Source organism: Schistocerca piceifrons, chromosome 1 (genome assembly GCF_021461385.2).
Source record: "Schistocerca piceifrons isolate TAMUIC-IGC-003096 chromosome 1, iqSchPice1.1, whole genome shotgun sequence".
NCBI lineage: Eukaryota > Metazoa > Arthropoda > Insecta > Orthoptera > Acrididae > Schistocerca > Schistocerca piceifrons.
The window spans coordinates 290,396,301-290,409,426 of NC_060138.1; the positions used below are offsets into that span (position 1 = coordinate 290,396,301).

Below are 13,126 nucleotides of genomic sequence, written 5' to 3' on the forward strand. Positions count from 1 at the left end.
CGAACGCTGGTCCAACTGAGGCGCCAGGTGGAAATGGCATGGCAAGCCGTTCCACAGGACTACATCCAGCATCTCTACGATCGTCTCCATGGGAGAATAGCAGCCTGCATTGCTGCGAAAGGTGGATATACACTGTACTAGTGCCGACATTGTGCATGCTCTGTTGCCAGTGTCTATGTGCCTGTGGTTCTGTCAGTGTGATCATGTGATGTATCTGACCCCAGGAATGTGTCAATAAAGTTTCCCCTTCCTGGGACAATGAATTCACGGTGTTCTTATTTCAATTTCCAGGAGTGTAGATAGCTCACAAACATCCCATAGCTCGTGTAGTCTGTATGGTTGTCAGATTTCCCATATCCTATGGGGTTTTTCCTTGACATGATAGTGTTAATAACACACAGAAGAGCTAAAGAAACTGGTACACCTGCACGCGAGCACGTGGAAGTCTCGCAACACGATGTACCATGGACTCGACTCATGTCTGAAGTTCGCCGCCTGTCCTGTTTTACCAGTCTGCCCAGTCTACGACATCCGACATCTGTAACAAGGGATAGCCGCCCAATCCCACGACGTCTGGACGTGGTTTCACCGCGTTTTGAAGACACCATAGCACTCCTCGAACACCCGACACGGTGTGTAGTGTCCGGAATGCTCCAGCCGGGCCTCCGGGCTATTACAGTCTACACTCTGTCAAACACACATAGATCGCGCGCTTCCACGATCTACACACGCACGCGAGCTCACTGATACTACAAGCACAGTGCGCGCGTCTGACCAGCAGCCATCCCTTGCCAGGTGACACTGCTATCGCCTAGATGACTTTATACCGATAATAGGAAGACGGTGATAGTTTTCTACCTGATCAGTGTAAAATGAATTTATAGGTACACAAACGGACGTTTTCTGGTATAGCTAGTTCTAGGAAGGGAAATTTAAGGAGACTGCTCAAGCTAAGAATACTGGGAAATGAGGAAGATCTGGTTGTGAAGAAGGATTTACAGGGTAACGAGTGCGTGCAGACATAATGGTAATCATTATAGTTGCTTTAGTAGACATGCCATTAACTGTCTTCTGACGTCGGAGATATAGCCGAATTAAGCGTAGGAGGCCATGTCGTCCTGTGAAAGTACCGCATTCAACACAGTGCAATTATCTTTGAAAATAAATCATTATTAAAGAGCTACTAAAGCATTTGTAAAGCTACATCTATGAAAATTGATGTTTGACTTCTCGGTTAGAAATTAAAAAAAAAAGTTTTTCTGTGGTTTTACAGATCCAACCTCAGGAATTGAGTGAAATAGGAAATGAAAAGTCTTATGAAATTATTTCAATATGAAAGCGTTTTCAAAGTTCAATCTATAAATTTAGCTTCTCGGCTGGGAATTTAAAAAAAATTTATTTGGAAATTCAACCCTTAACACTAGTGAACAGCCATTTTGCATCTGGGATGTGATACATCAACTAGTATGTATTTTGGTGTGTAGAAACTGAATATACCTTTCAAAATGTTCTATCCCGTACCATTTTTGAGTTTTTAAAGACTTTTTATTTTTAGTATTCAGTATTTCGCTTTTTGCTGTTCTTCTGTTTTGATGTTTAATTGTTTGTTTTTGATTTGCAGAGGAGAGATAGATGATCTATAAATTTTCAGTAAATGGTTGGTGTGGTAATCCAATTGTGTGAAAGAGATCCTCAGTGAGTGTTTCAGGTGAAAGATAGTGCAAACTTTTTATGTTTAAAACTTATACTGAGAAAAATGGCAACTAGTAAACCTCTTTGCTATCTAAACCACCCCGACAACTTTTGTAATGTGTGTGGGAAATTCACTCCAAAAGCTCAAAGAAAACCAATCACCGATTTGGTTAAGAAGGCATATAAATTGTATTTTGATTCTCCTGTTGGTGATCAAGATAAAAATTTTGCATCTCATATTGCCTGCGTAACCTGTACTACAAGCTTAATCGATTGGTTGAAATAAAAACGCCGAGCTATGACATTCGCTATTCCGATGGCGTGATGTGGGCCTAATGACCATTATTCAGACTGTTACTTCTGTCTTACTAATATTTCGGGACATTCAAACAAATCTAGACGTAAAATAAAGCATCCAAGTGTATCTTTAGTGCATTTGCCTGTGCACCATGATGAGGGGTTGCCTGTTCCTGTCTGTAACTTGAAAGCCACGCAATCTGACACCATGTCAAGTGAATCGGAATGTGTTGAACATATAGAAGAGTACTGCCCTCAATATCATGACACTTCGCCTCAGCTCTTTAATCAAAAGGAATTGAACGATTTGGTTCGCGATCTAAAACTTCCGAACGCTCAGAGTCGAGACTGCAACAAAGGAGCCTTCTAGCTCCAGGGACAAAAATTTCTTGCTCAAGATCAAGAGGTGCTTCCTTCGCTCCGTATTTCGATTTGCAGAATTCAATGTGTGTATGTAGAGATGTCAAGGGTCTCATGATACAGCTAGGTGTACAACATAATCCACAGGAATGGCGACTATTTATTGATTCCAGTAAAACCAGCTTGAAAGCAGTACTAGTGCATAATGGCAACACATTTCCATCGGTACCTTTGGCTTACGCAGTAGACATGAAAGAAACTTATGAAACCATGGCTTTGCTGCTAGAGGCAATCAAATTTAAGCATCATGAATGGCAGTTTTGCTGTGATTTAAAAGTTGTTGCACTCCTTACAGGTTTACAGGCTGGATTCTCGAAATACTGCTGCTTTTTGTGCCTTTGGGACAGCCGTGAACCAAGAACCACTGTACAGTCATGGAATGGCCTATAAGGAAGTCATATGTTACTGGAAACGTAAATATGAAGAATACCCCATCGGTTGAGCCCGATAAAATTATTTTACCTCCCCTTCATATCAAGTTGGGCCTTATCAAGAACTTTGTAAAAGCTCTGGATAAAGAAGGTAAGACCTTCAATCGCTTAAAAGAAAAGTTTCCCAAATTAAGTGAGGCAAAGCTGAAAGATGGTATATTTGTTGGACCACAAATAAGAAAATTGCTGAAAAATCCAACCTTTGATACCAAATTCAAAGATGTCCAATTAGCTGCTTCGTCTTCTTTTAAAAAAATTGTGAAGGGCTTTTTGGGAAACAGATTCACTTTTTCTATTCTCACCTTGATTTATTCCCGGAAAATTTGGGAGCCGTAAGCGATGAGCATGGTGAACGCTTTCACCAAGACATTCTTATCATGGAACACCGTTAGCAAGTCCATTGGAACCCTTCGATGATGGGATCTTGTTAGGAAGAGTGATGAAATGGCAAACAAAAGAAGAGCTCCGTCGTCGCATTTTTCAAAAACCAAAGACGATTAAAGGTGAAAATATCTTCTGAACTAATTTATTGGTATCATGCCCATATATACATACAAAATAGTATTGATTTCAAACGTTCTGAATGTGTATTTTCGTTTGGCTTAATTGTGTCAATTTTCTCTGTTACCATTGTTTATTTTGCTATATATCTAGGAAATGTGACGTCATAGAGAAAAACTGATTTTACCAGTGTATTCAGCACCCCAAAATTAGGTATAACCACCCATGTACAAACCATATGCAGAAGAAAAGTTTAATTTTGTTAACTTGTGTAAGGGGGTGAAATAGTGGATGAAAGTTTCAAGAAAATATTTCGTTATATTAAAAATATTTTAAAACTAAATCTATGAAAATCGATATTTCACTTGTCGGTTAATATAACGAGACACATGTTAGGGGGTAAAAATTTCTGTGGAAATATCACCACAAGAACGTAAAAGGCATTATTAACAAAACCCTACCAGAACTGCTTTTTGGTCAGAAGTACATTCGAAAAAGACCATGCTTCCAAAGGCTTAATTAGTGTGAAAAGTTTAGAAGGTATTGCAATTTCTGCACAACTAAAAAAATCGATTAAAAAATAAATTTAAAAATGTGCAGACCCTACAGTCTATGCGAGCGAAGCAGCGGACGATAAGCTAGCTAGTCGTCTATAAACGGAATGACGTTAAACAACATGCCGTCGCGAATGCGTGGGAAGGCATCTTCCATGATCACTTTCTATGCTTGCACTGCAGGTAACAACGTTCGCTACTTCGATATGGGACGTAGATTGACCTAGCCACATGACCAGATTAGTTGCCACTGCCACGATTCGCCTTGTCGGTAACAGCAGAATTTTCACGCTGGACAACTATTGCCTGGGCAGTATGCAACCCAAAGTGCCGCTGTGTTTCTTGCGTAGCATACGCTAGAAAGCTGTAGGCGTATTTCCAGCCACTCTCAAGTGACGGACGCAGAAAAGATTGCAGTATGTTTGAATTCCTTACATACAATAAGGCTTTTTATAAATAACATGTTAGTACTGCGATTGAATCCCTTCTGTTTACATACATAGACGTATTGTTTTTACGATGATGTCTCCAAATGCGTTATAACGGCAGTGTTTTTGTTGATACTGTTTCCTGCTTCAGCACAATAAGCTACAACCACTGTCTCAGTCAATGAAAACGAATCTATTTTTGAAGTGGATGCGAACGGTAATTGACTCGAGCAGCACAGCTCTATCAAACTGCGATTCCAAACAGAAATAATTAAAACTTTAGTGCTGATTCGCTTAGCAGTGACAAGAATCATAGCACCACAATGGATTGAGGTGAAACAAGATTCACTTATAGTTGTCTAGGATGAAAGTTTCTGGTATCACTTCACAATTTGTTGTTGTAGCGTGTGATAAGCCTCATGGTACGGCATGGAAGACATTCTAGAGGCAGTTCATGTAACTATGTCGCCTTCCACATGTGTGTGATATCTTACCTGCCGATCACCGACTAAGTGAGAAGTTTCACGATGCTTTCTTACACACACCACCAAGCCACTGTTTGTATGTCCAGTTCTGTTTAGAGATGGGTAACATTTGAAAGGTATGGTAAAGTAAATTCTCGCAACCATCTAGCGGATGAAAATCCTCAAGTTACAATTGAGGCTAGACGCTAGAAGCAGATTAATATTAATTTGGGGACTGAAATGATGTGTGACTGAATGGTACGTTCATATATTCTTCCATCAGCTTCTTATGAATACAGTCTACAAGGATTTTATTCGAAACATTCTTCCACGCTTGCTACAAGATGTGGTCCTGAAAATAAGGGGAAACAAGTGGTTTACACACGATGGAATTCTATTCCGTTTCAGCCACAGTGTTCGAGATGCACTGGACATCTACCATGTCAGGTAATCAGAAGTTTAATTTTACAGTCAAAATTCTCCCGTGCTCAATTCTCCCGTGCTGTGCGTCTACTTAAACACAGTTGGGTCCTGCAGGAGACATTACTAATGTAGAGGCTCTTGGTCAACGTGTCACTGAAACTGTTAAAAGTATTCGGCACCGGCCGTTTGACAGGATGCGAACAGTTTATGGTACGACGAGTGTATGCAAGACAGGGACATTTTGAAAACTGCTTAAGAGTTGCTGCTGGAGAACTATTTCAAATGTACTTACAGAAATAGTTCAAAAACGAAGGATTTTCAGACACGTGTTTATATGCGCTCTTGTAATCGTTTTGGTGTGACGAATTCGACCGGAAAGTTTGTAAAAATATTTTCGATATGCTCTGAATACGTATTCAAAGTATAATGTGGCTTCTACAATACCTAAGATTAAGAGAGATATAGATATGGTGCTGCCATCTAACAAACATTAACCGTATAAGTATGCAAATCTTTTCTCGACGAAGTTATTTTTGTTGTTGCATATATACGTCACAATCATTCAAATATTCAATTATAGTACTGTGAATAGGTGTATCTTATCATTCCAGGTGAGAGTTTATTTACTTAAAAAATACTTAGATGCTGGTTCTGTAACTTAGTGTGGCTGATTGAGATAAAAGAAGAGTGTGTGATTTTAGCCACCCTCTGCTATTATGTTGCACTGACAGTTTGGCATTTCTGTTACTCTTATCAAGTGAAGGTAGCTGCAAAGTTGCCTTACTGGATGTACATCCTTACAATAAAATTGTCTTCCGTTTTCAGTTCATATTAGCAAAACTTTAACAGGCAGTTAATTTCAATCCTTAATTATTGTCGCCAGGATTAGTACAAGAGTGTTAACGCATCCAAACAATGTACGAGGGTAGGGTACAACTGCGAGAGTAAGGTAAAATACATAGGTAAAAATAAGCCGAAAGGAACATGTCACAGACAACACCGTATAATAGAAGGCATTCCACAACCATACAACATTCTGTAACGTAATATTGTATGATTCTGCCGTCACTCCTCTCTGAAAGCATCTGTATGGAATGTAGCCATGTATGTAAATGCAACATGGACGATAAACAGTTTAGACAGGAAGAGAATAGACGCTCTTTAAATGTGGTATTACTGAAGAATGCTGAAGATTAAATGGATATAACACGTAACTAATGTGGATGTACTGAATAGAAGTGGAGAGAAAAGAAATTTGTGGACTACCTGACTAGAAGAAGGGATCGGTTTGTAGGACACATTTTGAGGCATGAAGGGATCACCAGTTTAATACTGGAAGAGCGTGAGGTGTGGGGGATGGGGGGGGGGGGAGGGGTAAAAATCGTAAAACATATTAAGCAGATTCAGAATGATATGGGTTGCAGTATTTACTCGGAGGTGAAGAGCCTTGCACAGGATAGAGTAGCAAGGAGAGCTGCATCAAAACCAGACTTTGGACTGAAGACCACAATAACAGCAGTGGTTGACTTTCCAAAACTACTGAATCGCATTTTTTTTTCTCACCGAGAAAGCAAATACGAAATTTCTTACTTCTAACTTCAAAACTCCCTTAAAACGACATATTTTCATAAAATCCATCATCCTCTATTTCACGCCCTTACGGGTGGAATTCCGAAAAACCCAATCTTGAACGATGGCTTAAGATCTTCAACATCTCCAAATTTCAACTTTCTATCTTCAACGGTTTGGACTGGGCGATGATGAGTCAGTGCGTCAAGAAATTGCTGTTACGTGGTTTTGATGGAAGCGACACGATGCTGTGCAGAGTGTGATTCAAATATTTATTTCAAAGAAGAGGAAGCAAAGCGCACAAAATAAAAATCCCATGTACGAATGAACAAATTTAGGCACCTGTTTCTGAGATGTAATGACAATGCAAAGTAATATCAACGTTCGCAGCCTTTATCCCACAGAACTGCAGCCTTCAAGGCTAGCCAACAAACTACGAGACAAAACATTCTATTTATGGTGAGAGGTGGGAACACCCATTGACGAAGAAACATTGTCGAACATGATCGTTTTGGTGGTGCAGGTGTTACGTTGTGACCTGTACTCCTTTATCACGTGTGTCTTTTCAGAGGTGCGTGCGGCCCTGATTTCATTTTTATGGATGGGAGGGCGCAGCCGCATAGAACTGTGCAGGTGAGGAGCTTTTGAAACGAGAGGGTATTCGGCGATTGGGCTGCCCTTCCCGTTCCTCCGAATGAAATGCTGTCGAGGAAGTCTGGAAAGCGTTGGGGAGACGTACTGTAGCACATTCATATACACCAACGTCCATCCAACAGTTATCAACTTCCCACCACAAGAACCCCTTACCAACGTTGTGGTTAGCAAGAAAGCAAGATGCAGAGTTAAAAATACCGTCCATCGTATCACAAACCCTGTTAAGAACCGAGCCCAGCCTTTTGTAACGTCCAGCTGACTTTAAAAATACAGAAATGTGTAATTTCCGTTCGTCTCATTGCGTATTTCATGGCTACCTTCCCTACTACACTGTAGCACTTCCTTCTACATTTGGTGCAAGTTCCTTCGAGCTATGACCGAGCGAGGTGGATCAGTGGTTACCACACAGGACTCGCATTCGGGAAGACGACGGTTCAAACCCGCGTCCAGCCATCCTGGTTTAGGTTTTCCGTGATTTCCCAAAATCGCTTCAGGCAAATGCCGGGACGGTTCCTTTGAAAGGCTACGGCCTACTTCCTTCCCTGTACGTCCCTAATCCCACGGGACCGATGACCTCGCTCTTTGGTCCCCTTCACCAAATCAACCATTCTAGAGCTTTATGAAGATATGTCCGAAAGGACAGATACCATCTTCATATACACTCCTGGAAATTGAAATAAGAACACCGTGAATTCATTGTCCCAGGAAGGGGAAACTTTATTGACACATTCCTGGGGTCAGATACATCACATGATCACACTGACAGAACCACAGGCACATAGACACAGGCAACAGAGCATGCACAATGTCGGCACTAGTACAGTGTATATCCACCTTTCGCAGCAATGCAGGCTGCTGTTCTCCCATGGAGACGATCGTAGAGATGCTGGATGTAGTCCTGTGGAACGGCTTGCCATGCCATTTCCACCTGGCGCCTCAGTTGGACCAGCGTTCGTGCTGGACGTGCAGACCGCGTGAGACGACGCTTCATCCAGTCCCAAACATGCTCAATGGGGGACAGATCCGGAGATCTTGCTGGCCAGGGTAGTTGACTTACACCTTCTAGAGCACGTTGGGTGGCACGGGATACATGCGGACGTGCATTGTCCTGTTGGAACAGCAAGTTCCCTTGCCGGTCTAGGAATGGTAGAACGATGGGTTCGATGACGGTTTGGATGTACCGTGCACTATTCAGTGTCCCCTCGACGATCACCAGTGGTGTACGGCCAGTGTAGGAGATCGCTCCCCACACCATGATGCTGGGTGTTGGCCCTGTGTGCCTCGGTCGTATCCAGTCCTGATTGTGGCGCTCACCTGCACGGCGCCAAACACGCATACGACCATCATTGGCACCAAGGCAGAAGCGACTCTCATCGCTGAAGACGACACGTCTCCATTCGTCCCTCCATTCACGCCTGTCGCGACACCACTGGAGGCGGGCTGCACGATGTTGGGGCGTGAGCGGAAGACGGCCTAACGGTGTGCGGGACCGTAGCCCAGCTTCATGGAGACGGTTGCGAATGGTCCTCGCCGATACCCCAGGAGCAACAGTGTCCCTAATTTGCTGGGAAGTGGCGGTGCGGTCCCCTACGGCACTACGTAGGATCCTACGGTCTTGGCGTGCATCCGTGCGTCGCTGCGGTCCGGTCCCAGGTCGACGGGCACGTGCACCTTCCGCCGATCACTGGCGACAACACGATGTACTGTGGAGACCTCACGCCCCACGTGTTGAGCAATTCGGCGGTACGTCCACCCGGCCTCCCGCATGCCCACTATACGCCCTCGCTCAAAGTCCGTCAACTGCACATACGGTTCACGTCCACGCTGTCGCGGCATGCTACCAGTGTTAAAGACTGCGATGGAGCTCCGTATGCCACGGCAAACTGGCTGACACTGACGGCGGCGGTGCACAAATGCTGCGCAGCTAGCGCCATTCGACGGCCAACACCGCGGTTCCTGGTGTGTCCGCTGTGCCGTGCGTGTGATCATTGCTTGTACAGCCCTCTCGCAGTGTCCGGAGCAAGTATGGTGGGTCTGACACACCGGTGTCAATGTGTTCTTTTTTCCATTTCCAGGAGTGTAGTTAAGGCTAACCGGCCATTGACTTTCTTCTTCTTTTTGCGGATGCACACACATTGCCCGAACTCTTACGGAACCTGGTAAGATTGTCTGCCGTGAGTAATGAGTGTAATGGGCAGGGGCACTACGAATGTAGTGTGCGGACATTAAGTTGTAAATGTGGGTCTCACGGGAAGCGTGCAAAGGATAAGTCCCTGCAGTCGCACTATCCTCTGTTCCCTCGGTGGCTCAGGTGGATAGAGCGTCTGCCACGTAAGCAGGAGATCCCGGGTTCGAGTCCCGGTTGGGGCACACATTTTCAACTGTCCCCGTTGATGTTTATCAACACCTGTCGGCAGCGTAGGGTCTTGATTTAATTATCATTGTGGAGCTTTGTTACTTGGCACTGGCACATCATGTGAAAGCTATTTTCGCCCTTAAGTTTTGCACAGCAATTTAGTTTCTCTATCACAGACCTTGTCTGTATTGTCTGCGACGTGATTCTCGAAGAATTGAATAGCAGACGATTAAGATTTCTTTTTTTTCATTATTTTGCAGCTTGAAGAGCATATTAAAAACTTCCTAATCCTCAGCTTCACCAGCTTTACCTACCACTCCAGTGCATTGGGATATTTCTGCATTTGATTTGTATAGGTCCGCCATACACTATTAAGTTCGTGACCAAGTTCTCTGCCCCAAAGTACACCTCATCTCCCTCGTATGCTCGATTTGTCTTGGTAGCACTTTTAAATAGGTCATGCGAGGGCAATGGTCAAAGAAGGCAGAAAAAAGTATTTAAAACTAACGATATTTATTCCTAACGATCCTTTTATACAAATTCTTTCCAGCATGCCCTCTGATGTATTCCGTACATAAGTGTAAGTGAGAACTGATTCATTTGTTGCTTTCCGAGTGTCATGGAAGCAGGTTTTTATTGACCGTCTTCAGTTTTGCTGAAGTGTTGATGCAATGACGTCGTTCAGCAACATTTAATACGCAATTAAAACCGCCTCTCAGATTATTGTCTGAGGATTCTAGCACAATAAGCACATTAGTTCTGTCTTTAGAAAAAAATATGGTCTCCCTGTTTTATTATCTGACCAAGAGGGATATATAAATTCGGTAGTACTGTGTCAAAACGAAGTCCAGATATATCGCGGCCTCAATTCAACTGTTCTATTTCAGAAAACGGAATTCCGTCTGTCACTATTATGCTTGCTCCGCTACAACCATTCCTGGCCATGTTCACGTAAGTTTCGTAGCTTATCCACTGGATTTCATCTGCACAAACGTCTTGCAAGAGAGCCACCTCAACAGCATAGCAACAGAGAAAATCAGCAAGTAATTATATTTTTAACTTACTCGTTACTTTCATCCACTATTAAAACGTTATAGGTTTCCGCCATTAAATTCTATTTTGAGATAAATGAAAAAGATAGAAGTCTGCCAGTGAATATTGAGTTTCATCTGCCCAGGATCCGTATCTCGGAATGCCTATTTTGTGTTCCACATTGTCACATTCGTGTGTGTGCAGAACTTTGGCATACGACTACTGTATCTTTGTTTTGATTTTTATGATGCTTTTTGCTAACACACGGAACGTCGGTATCCTTTTTCACTCTTTCCTGGTTTTTTCGGTGACACTGTTCGTTGTCTGCTTCTGGATCTTTCGCTGGTAGTGACAGGTGAGGATAGCCTTTTCTGTTGTATCACGATGTCGTTTCCTGCGGCAGTAGCCACGGGAAGCTTCTACAGTTCACAGTCTTCAGAATTATTTAATTCTTGTTTCCTTTTGCTTCAGTTTCGTCGTAATTTGTTCATCTGTCAATCATTTGTTCCTCACTGGGGTTTTTCACCATTTTCTCCTCCTTTTACATAATTACTGACGCCTCACTTGTTTCTTGATCGAGGGTACGTGCCATTTCTACTTCCTGAATACCTTGCTGAGTTTCTTCAACTCGTTCCATTCCACACGATTTCTTTTCTGTCTGCTCAATTGAATTTCTTTGACGCAGTTTCTCCATCATTATTTTTGTCAACTTTCTATATAGCTAACTCTGATGTGCTAGTTATTTCCACTTCATTTATTTTAAGTGCGTTGTTCGTTTCTTCTCTTCACTCTGCTTGATTTTATTGATTGTATTGGGATGCAATGATTTCGTTTCACCCTGACAAAACAGTTGCGTACTTACTTATCCTCTGGCAGTCTGTGTTGCTACGAAGTTGTCTAGGGCTTTGGTGATCAAAAGATTCCCTCAGATTCTCCGTTCTGTTTGTGAAACATTTAGTTTACCACCTATATATTTATCTAATACGTAACCTGCTTACTGTCGTAGACAGTGCCATAAATCTTCAGGTTATCCCATATTTTATCAGATATAATTTCAAAGGAGAATTTATAAATTCTGATTGATCGTAAATTTTGAGGTCCAGCCACTTATACAAATTTCTGGCCCAGAAAAAATAGCCATTTATGCCTTTATTTAAAATGTTAGTATTACATTTGATTTTCGTATACCTTAAAGGGAAACATACGTTTATGAAACTAAGCTTCAAGGTTTACTTTTCATATTTGATTTCTTTAACAGATTACACTACAATTAACCTTCCGAAAAAAGTGAGGTGAGCCCTTGAGCAGTCTCACACGTGACTGGTAATTGAATGGAAAATTCTGAAGTATTCTCGCGTGCAGAGATGTACTCGTATATTGCAATCAGGGCATACCAGCTTGTTCCTTTCCTGCTTGTTTTGCCAGTAAACGGTCTCGTCTACTCCGAGCAAATATGGAAAACCCATTTGTATGCTGCTTCGTCATGAGATTCAGCTGTAAAAAAGACGAGACTAAAACAAATAAAACAGAACTAAATTGTAATTACAGCAGCAGTATCTGCAACAACAATATTAGCTATGAAAAATTTTATCAGACTTCAGCTTACCTGAAAATTAATCTTCTTCAGACTGTTCCCACTCAGATACTCCTCCCAACCAGAATCATTGAATTCTCTCTCCTGGGATACCAACAACTCTTGTTAACTCGACAAACGTGACATATTTGTAGCAGGATTACAGCAACTGCGAGTGCACGTGGTAGCTCAAAACAGTCACGACAGCAAAAAAAAAAAAAAAAGAAAAAAAAGGCTCTGAGCACTATGGGACTTAACATCTGTGGTCATCAGTCCCCTAGAACTAAGGACATCACACACATCCATGCCCGAGGCAGGATTAGAACCTGCGACCGACGCGGTCACGCGGTTCCAGACTGAAGCGCCTAGAACCGCACGGCCACACCGGCCGGCAGCCAGTTTCAGATGGGTAATTAAAAATTGTGTGCAGTGTTTCTCTCAAAGTTAAACTTGACCGTTGTTTTACATCAAAAGGAAATTTTCACTGTACTTACAAAGTGCACACGAAATTGGGTGGTGAGTGCACTAACTGTAAACAAGACTGCTCCACCAGGAAGGCCGCAGTGCAGGAAAGCACTCCACAGAGTCCACGAACAGACTGTGCTTAGCCACGCTATGTATATTAACTAATTATTACGGCATCAATGTAATAAAAACTCATAAGGAGCCAATATTCATACATGCTATGAAAAAGAATGTACATATGTATGTACGAGGGCTGTCCAGAAAGTA

At 42.4% G+C, this 13,126-nt stretch overlaps 1 non-coding gene across 1 annotated transcript; it reads left to right on the forward strand.

The window, feature by feature from the left end:
• The first annotated feature begins 9,729 nt into the window (after positions 1-9,729).
• Trnat-cgu lies at positions 9,730-9,803 on the forward strand. Its single transcript has one exon. It is a non-coding gene; the product is annotated as a tRNA-Thr (tRNA).
• Positions 9,804-13,126: the final 3,323 nt, after the last annotated feature.